Here is a 16,712-nt window from a genome sequence, read left to right as displayed (position 1 = left end):
GTGAGCTCCAGGGATCTGGTTCTCTCCATGCTGTATACACTTGGGGTTACAGATGTTGCAGCTAGCCTTTTACAGGATGCTGATGTTTGAACTTGGATACTCATCTCTTTACCCATTGAATCATCTTCCCAGCCTCTGAACACAGGCATGTGGCTTCCATCTGATATTGTTAAGAAACCAGTTTTCAAAAGGGATACCTGCTCTGCTTCTGCACTGCTTATTGGCCCCATTATCCTATCGGGGAGCAGACTCACTGGGGCTGAGTATGGGGTCCCTCTCTACAGTGGGACTTTCTCAGACCCAACAGTGATTTAAAGAATGACACAGAGAGTTAATATTTTAAAGCTTAGGCCTTTGCTGGTGGTTTTCTAACTAGTCTATCCTGAGTAATCCTGTCCTATGTCTTGCTGAGTGGCCAGGTCTACCTTTCTGCTTGGAGGTGGGCCACCTCCAAGTCTGCTGATGAATCCCTTAACTCTCAGTTCTTTTCCCAACTCTGCCTGGAAGCTCTACCTTCGACTTCCTGTCCAGCTCTTTATTAAAGCCAACCAGATACAATTCTAGATTGCCTTAGGCAGATGAGGAAGGAACAACTATTTACAAATTATGAGACCAGTGATGGGCCATTAGCTCTCTGTCGGTTCAGAAGTAACAGCTATTGCCCCTGTCTTCCTGTGCTGCTTTAATGGTGAGTGCACTTTTTGTCTTTCATTGTAATTTCTCTGCAGAAAAGAGTCCACACTTCTCCCCCTAGGGTTTCCTGTTCAGGCATCTGTGTCTATCAGATGTGTGGGTGTCTATTTTACTTTTTGTGTTCAGTGCCATGGGATATTTTCAGTTCTCTCCTTTTCCTTATTTGTGAATTCTATACCTAACACTGAGAAGCCTAGTCCTTATCGTCTGCAGAGTGTTTCATCTATTTAACTCCAGAGCATGAAACAAAGTAGTTTCCAAGTTTGGGACATTTGGGATTTTCTTTTTATTTGCCGTATATGGAGTACTTTGTCCTTCGAAAGCTATTTATTTGTCTCTTCTGACAAGATTGTTTTCTTTCATTTCTCCTTTTTATCCAAAGCATGAAGTAGAAATAACAATACTTCACACCAGGTAAGCATGGGCCTTGAAGGGAGCTTGCTGTATACATCAAGCATAGAAACTCCACAGTTACATTTGTTTTTCATTCTTCCTCCAAAATTACATTCAGATGAGTTCTCCGATTCACAACCAACCAAGTCTTGTGGCAATCTTCTGGAACTTGGGATCCCAGCTATCTGTAGACACAAGATCCTCATCACACATGTGCAGCACAGCAGTGGATTGCGGGTGGTTGTCAATGACAGGGCCTCAAAAACCTCAGAGTTCTCACTTTCTGGACTCTCCTTTAAGTTTTCTTTCTTATTATCTTTGTGTGTTTGAATGTGTGCCTCATGTGTGTGGTGTCCACAGGGTCCTGAAGGGAGCATTGAATCCCCTGCAGCTAGAGTTACAGGTGACTGTGAATTGTGGGTGCTGGGAATGGAACTTGGGTCCTCTGTAAGAGCAGTCAGTGCTTTTAACCACGAAGTCACCTTTCCAACCCCATATCATTTTTTATGTAGAATTTTCACAACAAAGAGTGCAATATAAAATAAAGAGATGAAACAAAATTTCTACCTCTTCTTGCATGAGAAAGTTGGATGAAAAAAGTTTTGAACAATGGAATTTCCAATGAAATGAACCGAAATATTTCTGAGGTCTTCTATTTTGTTCCTCAACAGACAGAGAACTGGCTTTGTTGGTGGTGAAAGTCACACACAGAAGCAGGTAGCAGCGACTTTTTATCTAGACTTTTCTAGGAAAATAGAAACTAGAAAGGTTAGTATCTGTAAGAAGAACTTGCCTGATTTAAAATCAATTCAATTAATAAAAAGCTATTTATACACAAACTAAATGATCACTACACATTTTTGTCTTCCTTAATTTAATACAACTGCCTCCCCATTGCCATTTCACAACATTAACCTACAAATATCTTTGAAGGCATTTTACAGATACCACTACATTTCATGAAACTTTAGAGGGACAAAATATGAGAAAAGGTCACTCCAATCAAATGAACTAATTTCAAATGAAACAAAGAAGGATTAATGTATATGCCAGCATATGAAATCTAAAGAATAGAGACAGAGCATACCAAGGTCTTGGAAGTCACATGGGTAGGCATGTTTTTACTGTGTAGTTTAATTTGTAATATGAACACTGAATATTTGTATATCAGTAAACACAAGGCCAGACATTGTCCACAGATTTAGTTGGTCAGGCTTTCAAACAAACCATCAAACAAACAAACAAACAACACAAGATGACAGAGGCTGGAGAGATGGCTCAGGAATTAGGAGCAGACCCTCCTCTTCAAGACATGAGCTTGATTCTTAACAATCACCTATACTCAAGCTCGAGGTGGATCCGATGGCCCTTGTCTCTGTACTTGTACTCACATGCACACACCCACACAGGCACATAAGACAAAGCTACAGCACTATCACAGAAATGTATCAAATTCTGCCCCAGATGTTTGGTCTGTATGTAGAATCTGCATGAATAGTTGGATTTGGTGTGTACATACATGTAGAAATGAAACACAGCTGATATGACTTCATTGTTATCATTAATCTTCAGAATAAAAAAGCAGCTCTTCTGCAGGTAATAATGCCTATAATTTCAAGATACACTTCCTAATTTTCTGTTAAAATTTTTAAAAAGATAATTTAGTTTTCAGTCACATTAAACCATGTTTCCATACACTGCATTTTGCTGAGGGTTAGAGTATCTTCAAATTCAAGCTGATTTATTCAAAACCTTATTTACTTGAACATCTTTTCCTTTAATGTTTTATTTGAGAACTGACCAGATGTGGTGATGCTATTAGCAGGGGTGCTGTCTCTACGTGGGGAGTCTCCACGCATTTTATCAATGATGCTGCTTGGGAACTCTTTGGTATATTTTCGGTTTTTAGCTCACTTTTCCCTTTCTTGCCCTTTTTCTCATCTGCTCACCCTGCTTTCTTCATATACTTTCCCATTTCCTTAAAGACAAAACCACAGAATTCACTTCCAAGCCCACAATGATATCATCAGGAGATATTTTCTCCTATAAGCCATTACAAATTCTGGTTTGAATCTTGAGAATATTCAGCACACATGGAGTTTAAAATATTACACATAAAAACATATAACTTGTTTTCTGTGACATCTAGTAGGGTCAAAAGATTTATAAAAGAGATATTCTTATAGTAATATATATGGGGGAGTGGTATAGAACCATAAGCTTCTAAACCCTTTGAGAATGTCAATGTTTTTATCTTTTCTACTGAATTTTATAAATTCAAGGGCAATGGTAGAGATGCACATGGGCAACAACAACAAAAACAACAACTCTTCTCCCCCTCCCCCTCCTCCTCCTCCTCCTCCTCCTCCTCTTCCTCCTCCTCCTCCTCCTCCTCCTCTTCCTCCTCCTCCTCCTCCTCCTCCTCCTCCTCCTCCTCCTCCTCCTACTACTACTACTACTATTACTACTGAGAGACCCCGGCTTAGCAGCAGTAATGCTATTTTGCAAGGCTGTACTTAGATGACTGGTTCAGGGAAGGGTCAGAACACTGAGAACACGGCGGCTGCCAAACAGGATGTTTGTAGTTGAGCGCCTGACAACAAAAGGGAGAAATGAAAAGCCCCGGGAGAGGTCCCACACCCTAGTGGAGGGCCGAATCAGCCATTATGTTTCAGGGAGGCCAGGGAACTTGCCCCCGGGCTGAACCCTCGCCTTATTAGAATCCACCAATTATGTCCCTGTAACCATGCATCTGCTTCTGTATACTTGCTTCTGCTCCCCAGAACCCTATAAAAAACCCGTCCCTGGTTCCGTGGGACGCGCCAGTCCCCCGAGTTGACTGAAGCGCCCATAGGTGCCTGGTATCCTGATAATAAACCCTCTTGCTGATTGCATCCAGTGGTCTCGGTCTGGTCAATGGGCTTGAGGGTCTCCTTCCTGAGCAAAAGTTCTGAGAACTTTTCATTTGGGGGCTTGTCCGGGATCCAGAGATCCTCCACCCAGGAGCCACCAACTACCCACCGGGAGGTAAGCTGGCCGGCATCTGTCTTGTCCTGTCTTGTCGTGTCTTGTCCTGTAAATGATCGATCAATAGGCTCAGATCTGAGGACTGGTTAGAGGAGAGGGATCCGGACCAACGGTGCCTTGTGCCCCGGGCCCTTGGTGCCTCCGTTTGGGCGGGCCAGAGAAGGAGCTGACGAGCTCGGACTTCTCCCCCGCAGCCCTGGAAGACGTTCCAAGGGTGTGTGGAGCCCGATTGTTCGGAGCTCAGCCCGTATCGGAAGGATACATGATTTTGGTTGGAGGAGAGGAATCCAGACCCTTGGCACCTCCGTCTGACTTTTTGTTTTCAGTTTGGCACCGAAGCCATGAGGCACGTCTGTCTGCTACTTGTTTGATTGTTGGAATTGTTTGTCTTCTTTGTGTCCTGATTTTCCTTAAAACTAACATGGGACAATCTCTAACAACGTCCCTAAGTCTCACTCTTGACCATTGGAAGGACATCCTCGACTTGAAAGACCCCAGCTTAGCAGCAGTAACGCCATTTTGCAAGGCTGTACTTAAGATGACTGGTTCAGAGAAAGGTTAAAACACTGAGTACAAAGCGGCTGCCAAGCAGGATGTGTTTGGTTGAAGGCCTGGCAACAGGACGACTGCGGTTGAGCACCTGACAATGAAAAAAGCCCCGGGAGAGGTCCCACACCCTGGTGGGGGGCCGAGTCAGTCGTTATGTTCCAAGAAGGTAGCTAAGAAACTTGCCCCCGGGCTGAACCCTTGGGGGGCCGAGTCAGCTGTTATGTTTCAGGAAGGTAGCTAGGAAACTTGCCCCCGGGCTGAACCCTTGCCATATTAGAATCCACCAATTATATCCCTGTAACCATGCATCTGCTTCTGTATGCTTGCTTCTGCTCCCCAAAATCCTATAAAAGCCCATCCTTGGTTCCGTGGGGTGCGCCAGTCCCCCGAGTGACTGAAGCGCCCGCAGGTGCCTGTGCCTGTGTATCCCGACAATAAACCAAATCCTCTTGCTGATTGCATCCTGTGGTGTCTCGGTCTGGTCTTTGGAGTTAGAGGATCTCCATCCCGAGGGAAAGTTCTCCCTGAGAGCTTTTCAGACTGAGCACATGATCAGTCGGTCGAGGTCAAAAAAGGAAAATGGTAGACCCTCTGCACATCCGAGTGGCCCACTTTCAGAGCGGGCTGGCTGGTGAACGACACTTTTAATAAGACCATTATTTTACAGGTTAAAGATCAGGTCTTCCACAAGGGACCACATGGACACCCTGACCAGGTGCCCTATATTGTCACCTGGGAGAGTCTTGCATTTGACCGCCCCCCCCCCCCTATCATCTACCTACAGGCCCGACTGAGGAGGTGGAAGCAGAGCCGCCTGACAGACCAGTTGCCAGGCCGCAGCCTGAGGCGGTTTCTTCCCCTGTGGCTGGGAGACTCCGGGGCCGGCGTGAGGTGGCACTGGACTCCACCTCCCAGGCTTTCCCGCTTTCACAAGGGGCTGGTGGCCAGATCCAATACTGGCCGTTCTCAGCGGCCGACATTTATAACTGGAAACAGCACAACCCCCCCCCCCTTTTTCCAAGGATCCGATGGCCCTTAACGATTTAATAGAATCTGTTTTAATATTTGCCCTGTTCGGTGGACCCCTATCTTCTGGACTCTTGCCATCCCATTTGAGATGCTTGTTAGTAACTGTTACAGGTCTTCTTTACCACTGAGGAAAGACAGAATCCTACTAGAGGCCAGAAAAAAAAGTTCCAGACACGGATGGAAGGCCCTCACTTCTGCCTGTTGGATTCAATACGCCTGAAGGTAGGGAGTGCTCCGGGTCTGCCCCCAGGCTCCAAGGGTGGGTCTCCGAGGGGCTGAAAAATGCCCCATCAATCTGGCTAAGATAAGGAATAGATATGAAGAGAAAGTTAGAACATATACTGGCCACAGTAGTTACGGAACCTAAAAAGACAGTACTTGACAACAGAAGAGAATTCCTGGCTAAAGATCAGTGTGCCTAATACAAAGAAAAAGGACACTGTGTCAGGGACTGCCCCAGAAAGAACAAGAGGGGCCACTGGAGAGCCTCTTGGTCCTAGAGTGCTGGCTATGCGCAGAGATAGAAGGGAAGCCCGCCCAGTTATTTTATGGATACAGAGACCCAATGCTCTGTGCTCCTATGCCCCAGTGGGCCAGTATCCAAAGACCTTGGGTACAGGGGGCTACTGGCAACAAACAATACTTATGGACTACCCGAAGAACAGTGGACCTTGGCATGGGCCGGGTAACCCACTAGTTCATGGTCATCCCTGACTGCCCCTATCCCTTGCTCATGAGAAATTTGCTCTCCAAAATGGCTTGTGTGGGCTGAAATGGCTGGGTGAGGCCATGTGTATACATACCTGCAGACTGTGTATGTGGAGCTTAAGACCTGTCTCAGTGCACCAGTACCTGACGCTGGGAGATGTATGGCTTAGTGCCATTCTGCCTGGAACACACTGTTCCTGCCAGCTGGGCACTAACAATTATCACCCAATCCAGGACTTAAACTGTGATAGAGTGGCTGATGTTTTGCCTCTGAATAGAACATCCCAAAAGATGGGACCACTGGTCAGCTGCCATGGACTAGATTCTCCACCGGTTGGGGGCAATCTTATTACCTTGCTGCCCAATCCTGACCTGGAGCCACCATAGCATGAGTATCAAGTACTGGCAGAAGCCAATGGGTGGAAAAAAGACCTCTGCGACTGGCTGATTGATCCCTGCTAAAAGCTGAGGCTACCTTGTCTACCGATGGGAACAGTTCTCTTCATGAAGGTCAGAGATAAGTGTATGCTACAATGAAGGACAACACAAATGTCATCTGGGATGGACAAACCTCTACCCCCCAGCACATCAGCACCACAGATGCCTTACCATCTCTTGGATGCCCTGATGAAGCCAGCAACTGTGAGTATTATTCATTGCCCAGGACATCAGGAAGGAAGAGATTCAGTGACATGGGACAGTAACAAAGCAGATAAAGTGGCTCGGGAAATGGCTATGCAGGAGTCTATCCTGGTTACAGGCCTGCAAGAGACAGCCACTGGGAACTGGGATTGGACTAAGGGATGGCCTCACTTAGAATGTACAACAGAAGAAAAGGCCCAAATTGCTTAAAAAAAAAAGACAATGACACACTTGAGGGAAAACTATATTCCTCAGAGGACAAACAAAAGACTCACTTTGCCAAATACAGAAATGGACTCACTTAGATAAGAAGCTTGTCCAAGTAGTTAAGGTGTATATAATAGACTTTAAGATTCTAGCCAGAGAGGCAGTAAAAAAATATAAGATATGTCAGTAAGTGAATGCTTAACAAGCAAACAGGGCAAAGAGACCTAGAGAGTTTAGTAAAAAGTCAAAGTGAACTTAACTGAGAAAAATATGATCACAAGTATCTCCTAGTGTTTGTAGATACCTTTCCAGGAATAGATAGAAGCTTTCCTCACCAAGCAAGAGATGGCCTCAATAGTCATCAAAAAGATACTGGAAGAAATCTTCCCCTGATTTGGAATGCCCAAGGTAATGTGGTCAGACAATGGCCCTACTTTCGTTGCCAAGGTAAGCCAGGGTGTGGCCAAGTATTTAGAGGTTGATTGGAAATTACATTGTATCTACAGACCTCAAAGTTCAAGACAGATAGAGTAAATAGATAAAGCTCTAAAAGAGACCCTGACCAAATTGACCATGGAGACTGGCACAGACTGGGTGATACTCCTTCCCTCTTGCTCTCTTCAGAGCAAGAAATCTCCCTTCTAGATTCAGCCTAACCCCCTTTGAGATCTTTTATGGGGCCTCAGCTCCTCTGAGTATTAGATGATGTTACTGAACCAACATGTCATAGTAATAATGATTTGTATGCCAGGCTAAAAGACCTACAGGTGATACAGAAAGAAATCTGCTCACAGCTGGAAGTAGCCTATGCCCCGGGGACCCCCGAGACATCTCATCCGTTCCAGGTCGGAGACTGCAGATACATACAGCAACATGGAGCCCAGACACTCGAGCCTCGCTGGAAAGGACCGTAGCTGGTGCTGCTGACCACCCTGACAGCCATCAAGTCTCAGCCCTCACCAGCCATGTACTAGCTGTTGGGGCTGAGAGCTGGGACCTAGAGGGACACTCAGATCTTCAAAAAGCTCCCTAGACTTGCACATCAGATAAGTGGATACATCAGAGACGTGACTGGGAGGTTGCTATAATGCTCACTTGAGGAGTGTGCTTTAGAAACAAGAATTTCATGTTTGCCCTGGGTTCCATCGGGATAGATGTAGAGATAGGCTTGATTTCTATTACAAATGATGTAACATTGCATATGTTAGTACTCCTAACACTTCTTGGGACTGTGCCTCAGGGATCACAATCTATATAAGTTTAGAAGTTCTAAAAGACAGTCATGACCATGGTGTATAGGTTCAGATAGTGTCCAGATTAGAATCCTGATGCTAAAGACTTAATAAGACTTTTTAGCTGACCTCCAAGAATACCTAACCTCCCTCTCAGAGGTAGTCCTTCAGAATAGGAGAAGATTAGACCTGATATTCCTTAAAGAAGGAGTCTGTGTGCTACACTAAAAGAAGCTATGCAGATCAGACAGGAATAGTAAAAGATAATATGGCTAAGCTTCGAGAACGCTTAGCCCAGAGACAAAAGTTGTTTGATTCCCAACATGGGTGGTTCGAGGGGTGGTTTAACCGATCCCCTTGGTTTGCTACCCTCCTGTCTACCCTGATGGAACCCCTACTTATTCTTCTCCTAATTCTCCTATTTGGACCCTGTATCCTTAACAGGCTGGTACAGTTCACGAGGGATAGACTTTCAGTCATTTCAGACTCTCGTACTGACACAACAGTACCATGGGCTGAGACAACAGGAAACAGAGATCTCTTAATCAAGTCGAGTGAAAGATTTCACTCAAAGTTAGCAGAAAAAAAAATGGGGGAATGAGAGACCCCGGCTTAGCAGCAGTAATGCCATTTTGCAAGGCTGTACTTAGATGACTGGTTCAGGGAAGGGTCAGAACACTGAGAACACGGCGGCTGCCAAACAGGATGTTTGTAGTTGAGCGCCTGACAACAAAAGGGAGAAATGAAAAGCCCCAGGAGAGGTCCCACACCCTAGTGGAGGGCTGAGTCAGCCATTATGTTTCAGGGAGGCCAGGGAACTTGCCCCCTGGGCTGAACCCTCGCCTCATTAGAATCCACCAATTATGTCCCTGTAACCATGCATCTGCTTCTGTATGCTTGCTTCTGCTCCCCAGAACCCTATAAAAAACCCGTCCCTGGTTCCATGGGGCGCGCCAGTCCCCCGAGTTGACTGAAGCGCCCATAGGTGCCTGTGTATCCTGATAATAAACCCTCTTGCTGATTGCATCCAGTGGTCTCGGTCTGGTCAATGGGCTTGAGGGTCTCCTTCCTGAGGGAAAGTTCTCTCTGAGAACTTTTCACTACTACTACTACAACTAGTACTTCTACAACTATAGCTACAGCAACAACTACTACTACTACAACCTCTACTACTACAGCTACAACTACTGCTACTATGACAATGAGTACTATGATGACCATAAGGATGCTAAATGGCAGAGTATCAAACTCTATTACCTTTATATCCTCAGATCTGTGTAGCTTTCAGACCTTGGCAGGCAAGTTTCTTTGCGCAGTGGAGAGTGAACAGAGGTGCTAAAGAATCAATTGGTCAAAATGCAGAGAATCCATGCCAGTGTACATTTGTACCATCCCCTTCCCTGTGATCAGGGTCCACTGTAAAAGGAGAACAGAGAGATTATAAGAACCAGAGAGGATCATGGTGAAACAGTGCCTTCTGGACATGACCAGACTCAGGAACTCACAGCAGCTGTGGCTACCTACTTAAGACTTGTACAAGAACAAGCCAGTCAACATTCCAGTACAGAGTAGCAAGGGGCTCACATGCCCCAATCACTCACTGTAGATCTGTGGGTCATTGATGACTTCTGCTGAAGGAGTCTGTTTTCTGTAAGGGTGTTTGTCTACCATGCTCAGGTGGATGGCCCTAAACCCATATATGGGCAGCTCCAATCAGAGTCGATGGGTAGAGGGTGGAACTGGAAAGAGTTAGGGAAGGAGTATGAGGTAAATATGATCAAAATACATTGTATAAAATTATCAAAGAATTATAAAATATAAAGAAATATAAAAATATTTTAAGCCATCAATTTGTGAGCAGAAAATTGAAATTGACACTCTCAGTTTTGAAACACCGAGGAGCATGACCAACTCATATCTGGCTGTTTCTATATCTACAGACTTTATACCTGAATTGGGGCATAGTAGTCCAGAGGCTGACAGAAGCCACAGCACATGTAAACAGCTAGTCCAGGTGAGACCCTAGTGACCAGGAAGCCTGCTTCCATACCCAATTCCCTTTGCATCCCTATCTACTGCTTCTGGCCACTGCAGTCCAGGTTCCAGGCACTGCTCTGAGGTCTGCCCAATTTGTGAGCAGATCATTGCTCAGACCGTTAAATTCAAGGTTTTGAGTCTTTCAACAAGTATAAGAATTTTGACCCCACACTATATAGTCATCTTGTCTTTGGTCCTAGCGGGTCCTGGGCCCTTGTACTGACCACCTAGGAGGTACCCAGTTTTGGAATATGAGAACTCTGGCCATTCATGTTGATCTCACTCACTCCTGAGGCACAAATCCTTGACATTTGACTATGTATTGTAGGACCCAACCAGCCCTAGTCCAAGAGGTCCCACTCATGAAAACACAGAGATGGAGATCGACGCAATAAGCAAGAGGTTTAATAATCCAGTACACTGGGGTGACCCCAAAGAACAAAGGCCCACACCCTTTATACTGTTTCAGGGTATAGGCTTTAGGTTACAGCATGAGTTGGCTATTTTTCCTTGGTGGGGCCTATTACTTTTGAATTCATTGGTGGCCGCCTATTGTCCTTTGAATTCATTGGAGGCCCTTGTGGGGAAATATCTTTGGCATGCAAAGTGGGTGGTGAAGAACCCCTGCTAAGGGCGGTTAGCTCATTTCCTGGAACAGGGTGTTATCCTAAATTCCACCTGGTGTTTGCCTAAGGCAGCCTTTTTTCTTAAGTTTGAATCTTACAATATTAGCTGGCTGTTTATTTGCCCAGCAATTTTCTTGGTATGGGTTTTTTTTTTTTCTTTTTCTACTTTAATGAATCCCTTGTGAGTTGATGGTCAATTTCTGTGTCTACATATACAAATGTTTCCCAGATAACACTTCAGTGGGAGGATTTCAAAACCAGTCCAGGGCCCCTAGAGGCTTGGGGTTTGTACATAGCTCCTTTTTGTCCCTATAATATGGGAGGTGGTAATAGATATAGTTCCTTCGCTTCTCTGTGGTTTGAGGATGCCTATATTTTTCTTCCTTCTAGAAAGGTAGAGAATAATCTTTACTGACAACTTGAGGTTTGCTGGAGAGCAGACACATGCAGTAGAGCAAAAACTGCAGTTCTGGTTTCTAAGACAATGGGCCTCTGCTCTGTTTGAAAACTGGTAGGCCCCTTCATGTGCCTTGATCTTATAATTCCAGAAAGGATGGGGTGTGGACTTCGGGGGTAATGGCATCATGCTACTGGCACTCTCAGTAACAGGATAAATTCTCTGATTAAAGGAAACCATGGGAAGGTTTCATTCATTAGCCAGACAGCAGGTTTCAGTAGCCATGGGACCTACCAGGATCTTGAACTTGGCCTTCCAGTTTTATGAGAAGCCACTATTTATTTTGTTTTAGCAGCCTACATGGGAGGAGGATCACTGGAAGCACTTGGTGAGTTCCGGGGAACAAGTCGGGAGCACTGACAGAAGCAACTGCAGCAGCTGTCCAAGCAAAGGGAGCTCTGTGCCCCAACAGACATGGTGGATCATGGGAGGTGGATCACTTGGTGAGTTCCTGGGAGCATGTCGGGAGCACTGACAGAAGCAACTGCAGCAGCTGTCCAAGCAAAGGGGGCTCGGTGCCCCCAACAGACATGGGCTGTGTGGGTGGGTGACAGTGTGCTCAGGTCTCATTCAGGAACACTTGATCCTGCCATGCAGGAGGCAGGTGTCTGGGTGGCAAACCTTTATGCTTTTTAGTTATCTCATTGATCTGTGTATGTTTCAGTGTGTGACCTTTTCCAGCATATGTCCTTGTCAAGCATTGGTAGTAGATTTTTGAGGACAGTAGTATTGAGAGGCGAACATTTGGGGTGATGTTCATGTTCTCATCCTCATGGAGGACTGGTGTCATTAAAGTAAGGGCCCATTGGAGTGAATTTGCACCCTTCTGCCATGTATCAACATGGTGCCATAGCTTACTTCTGTCCTAGCTTTCACCACGTGAAAGGACAACAGCAAGGTGTCTAAGAAACCTGATTCCAAATGCAGGTATCTGTTGAACTTAGAAAGTACAACTCTCTCTCTCTCTCTCTCTCTCTCTCTCTCTCTCTCTCTCTCTCTCTCATAATATTTTAGTCTATAATACTGTGTTGAAACATATATAATTGTATATAATTTCATAACTCTATTCTGAGATTTTGATGTGGGGTAGAGACCAGAAAAAGTTACCTTTGTCTTTAATGTTTTCTAAGTGGAAGTGCTGTTATTTTTCTAGTCAAACTGATATTTGGACATGCTATCTGCTTATAATTCTGGTACTGTAGCTATTGACTTTAAAAAGGTTCGTCATTACAGATTATTGCCATTGATCTTAGAGGTATACCAGAGCATGACGATAAGACCATATTGCGAAAATACTATGTGCTCTGGTCAAGGGTCATGGAGAAATTAAATGGGTCCTGAGCAAATGGTTTCTCCATGCTGAATGGCTTTTGTAGTACAGAAATGTGCTATATAGGTTGGTGGAGTGGTCCACTAACAGTTTCCCTGTTGAGCTGTACCTGTGAGCTATAAATGACATCCAGTATGGTGAGACATATCTCTGGGTGTAACAGTGGTACAAATGTTACAAGAGTCATGATCTTAGTTACATTGTTATCGCTGTAGAGAAATATCACAACCAGAGAAACTTATTGGACAAAGAGTTATTGGTGCCTTACAGTTTCAGAGGTGAGTCTATGTCCACCATGGCAGGAATCGTGGTAACAGACTGGCAAGCATTGTGCTAGGTTAGTAGCTGAGATCTCACATCTTGTGACAATAAACATGAGCACTTATAGTGATATGCCTCTTTGTACAATGCCACATCTAATACTTCCCAAACAGTTGCCCCATGTAGGGCCCAGGTACTCAAGCATACGAGTCTATAGGGTCATTCTCATGAAAGCCACCACAGTGACTAACCTTTTCTGATTGGAATTAAGATCCAGTCCTGAGGAGGGAAAGCAAGCTTCATACTGTAAACCTGGAGAACTCACAAGCCTCCAGGGTGAACCCACATCACTATGTTAAATGGTTATGTCAAACTGTCTTCTGAATTCCCATGTCTACACTCGTAGATTAGTAAGTTCTCAGACCATATCAGAAACAATTCCTAGTCTAGGGAGCTGCACTTAATACAAACAGTCAAAATGCAGAAACCAAGGGTCTATGGAGTTCTAGCTATATATGTGAGATTTATATCACTCCTTCTTCTAAGTCTCAGAGACCATTCTAAAAAAAGATTGTTAAGATTTAAATATCTAGAGGTCAGGGAGTTTGGCATAAAACTGTATCCTGGGTATGACAATTCTGCTGTACTTTGAAACTCTAAGTTAAAGGCAGTGAATTTTCTAGCACGGAAGGAAGGGGATTCACAGGCCTCACCCCTGAGAGGCTATTGACAGTTGATGGTTCTGGGGCAGAAAGTATACAATTTCTATTTGGTGCTGATGCCAGATAGGTTTACCAAAATTTAGTAGATGGCCCCATTCCTATAAGAATGTGGGCATACAATGTTGACCTTGGGATGTGTCAGCATAAGCTTTAAAGGAAAGACTTCCTCTACAGAAGTTTTATAGTTCTCTTCTGGCTCTGGGGCAAGGTTTCTCCAATGCAGTGTGCCAGCTCTGCTTAGGCCAAAGTTTTACAGCTCAGATGGGAGGTCTCCTCAAAATCACACAAGCCTCATACCAGAGACTTATTGAGCAGGGGTAAGGAGGGGGCTGCCTCTTTTAGCAAGAAACATCAAGGAACTGAGCACAAGTCACGGTTTATATAGGATTTCTTGCAGGGGGCTGATTTGGGAGCAAGATCAGGGATTGGTGGGATTCTGTGGCCTGATCTTGGTGGGATTTTGTGCTTAGGAATTGATGGTATTCAATGGCAAGCTCAGGAATTGTTGGAATTCTGTTTCTTAGGCCTGGCCTTGGACTTGGGGATCAAGTCAGGGTCAGGCTGTTCTTACTTTGGCCATGGCCTAGGGAGTCAAACTAGGGTCAGGGTGTTTTTCCTTTGCTCATGGACCTTATAGTAGGTCATAAAAAAGACACCTATTTTTGATGGTTGTGTGTGAGATTTGGGAGGATTTTGGAGAAATAAAGGAGAATGTTGATCAAAATATAAGGTATTCATCATGTATGAAACTTAAAGAATCAATTAAAATGTATTATTTAAAATTTAACTGTTTGGTGCATCTAAAACTTTATGAAAACTTCTATTTTTAGAAGAAAAGTCTAAGATAGTCACTGTCACTGAACTTGGCTCTATGTGCACTGGACTTGAAGATGTGGCTATGATGTGTGGGATCGGGTCATGTGTGCTTTTTCTTTTGAAATACTGTCTTATGATTCTTACTGATGCTCACAGTTTCATCTGCTTTGGAAAAAAAAGATAATCTTGATTAATATTTAATTTTATTTCTGTTTTGGAGAGTAAATACTTTGACTGTGAAGTATCCTTGAACCTGAATGAAACATGAAAAATGGAAAGTCATGTGACTTACTTAAAGAAGATTTTTTATTGTTTCTCTATACCTTGAGAGCCTTGCAAGAAAAAATATTGTTGCAGGACTATTGACACCTGTATTGTTCAGATGAAGTATCTGTGACACAGTGATAGCAGAAAGTCACCTCCACACTGTTCTAACAAGCCAACCATAAGCCTCGGCTGATTTACAAAATCATGTAGAGGCCACCTTCCTTGTAGAATCGGTATAATTGCTGAAAAATATAGGTACACAGAAAATCATTTTATGGGACACTTTTAAGAGTTATTCTGTGTATAAGGTAGAACCTTATTAGCTATTAATTTGCATCAACTTGTATATGACATTTTTTAGTGAATATTCTTGCTGTTTGGCCCATGTCTTCTTCGGAGTCCAACATAAGTAACACCAGTGTAGCCTTCAGGTAGATAGGCAGAAGACCTTGGTTCCAGGTGTACTAATCTGAACTCTACTTGTTCTTGTGTCTCCTCTTTATTGTAGGACGTTTTACAGCTTCTTCACTGAGGCCAGGAGGCAAACATGCAAGCCTTGGGCATTAATGTACTTTGGTCTGCAGATGTAGCTCTTATTGCAGATGTGAGAGCCATGGTAGTCCCTGAATCTCACCACTTGAGAGATGGAGATGAGAAGAGTAATGTGAACTGAAGGCCAGGGTGGCCTATGTGCCAATACTTGGTTTAGTCAGGGTTTAATTGCTGTGAAGAGACACCATGACCATAGAAATCCTTATAAAGGAAAATGTTTGACTGGGGCTGGCTTACAGTTTCAGAGGTTTAGTCCATTATCATCATGGTGAGAAGCATGGTGATATGCAGGCAGACATGGTGCTAGAGTTGCTGAGAGCTCTACATCTTGATCCAAATTCAGCAATAGGAAACTGTGAGACACACTGGGCACAGCTTGAGCATAGGAGACCTCAAAGGTCACCTCCACAGTGGCACGAGGTCACACCTGCTCCAAGAAAGTCACATGTGCTAGTAGAGCCACTCCCTATGGGCCTATAGGGGTCAGTTACATTCAAACCACCACACAATATCAAAATAGATATTCGAAAAGGATGAAATATTGAATGATCAAATAGAAAGGCTGGGTGTTAAAATCGTGATGTTTTCTATGACTTGGGCACTCAGAGTCTGAGTTGGTATATAACATGAAATCATATAGACATTCTTTGATCTAGCCAGAGCATATCATTTCATTGTTTTTCTCCACAGTGAGTTCCATACATATCAAGAGTTTTATTCCTGACATGGACCATCTAACCACACGATTTGCCTAGAAAATGAAAAATGATTTAATATGTAAAAAGCATTAAGTGCATTTGAAATGTGGGAAAATAGTTGAATGTCATATCTAAATCTACTTTCCTTTATCATTGAATAATAAATTTAAAAACATACTTACAGGATCAATCTCTAGCCTTCTAGAGTCTCATGTACCTGCACAAATCTGAAACAAAAGCAAGACAAGGATTCTGCTGATCCAGTAAGCATCTAAGTGTGCCTGCGCTCTTCTCTTCTGTGTTGCCTTCCTTCCAGATGAAGGAAACATAGTAGGGATGGATATTAATATCCATTGGGTTTTGGAAAATATATAGGTGGTATGGAGGTTGTAGAAGAGGATAGCACATTATACACTGGGATGGCAGCTAATTTGTCACCATAGAACCAGAATGTTCAACATGATGT

At 43.9% G+C, this 16,712-nt stretch overlaps 1 long non-coding RNA gene across 1 annotated transcript in view; it reads right to left on the bottom strand.

Moving 5' to 3' along the window:
- Positions 1–954: 954 nt before the first annotated feature.
- The window catches only part of LOC147994669 (uncharacterized), a 41,512-nt gene continuing 25,754 nt past the window's right edge, over positions 955–16,712 (bottom strand). Inside the window, exons 2-4 of the long non-coding RNA XR_015685898.1 lie at positions 9,738–9,896; positions 1,654–1,831; positions 955–1,271 (exon numbers count right to left, since the gene is read on the bottom strand). This is a non-coding gene — a long non-coding RNA (uncharacterized LOC147994669). The remainder of the gene's footprint in view (positions 1,272–1,653; positions 1,832–9,737; positions 9,897–16,712) is intronic.

The sequence above is a fragment of the Rattus norvegicus genome, chromosome 4, assembly GCF_021556685.1.
Source record: "Rattus norvegicus strain SHRSP/BbbUtx chromosome 4, alternate assembly SHRSP_T2T, whole genome shotgun sequence".
NCBI lineage: Eukaryota > Metazoa > Chordata > Mammalia > Rodentia > Muridae > Rattus > Rattus norvegicus.
The sequence above is the reverse complement of the archived record's forward strand: the minus strand, read 5'-3'. Positions and strand labels throughout refer to the sequence as shown.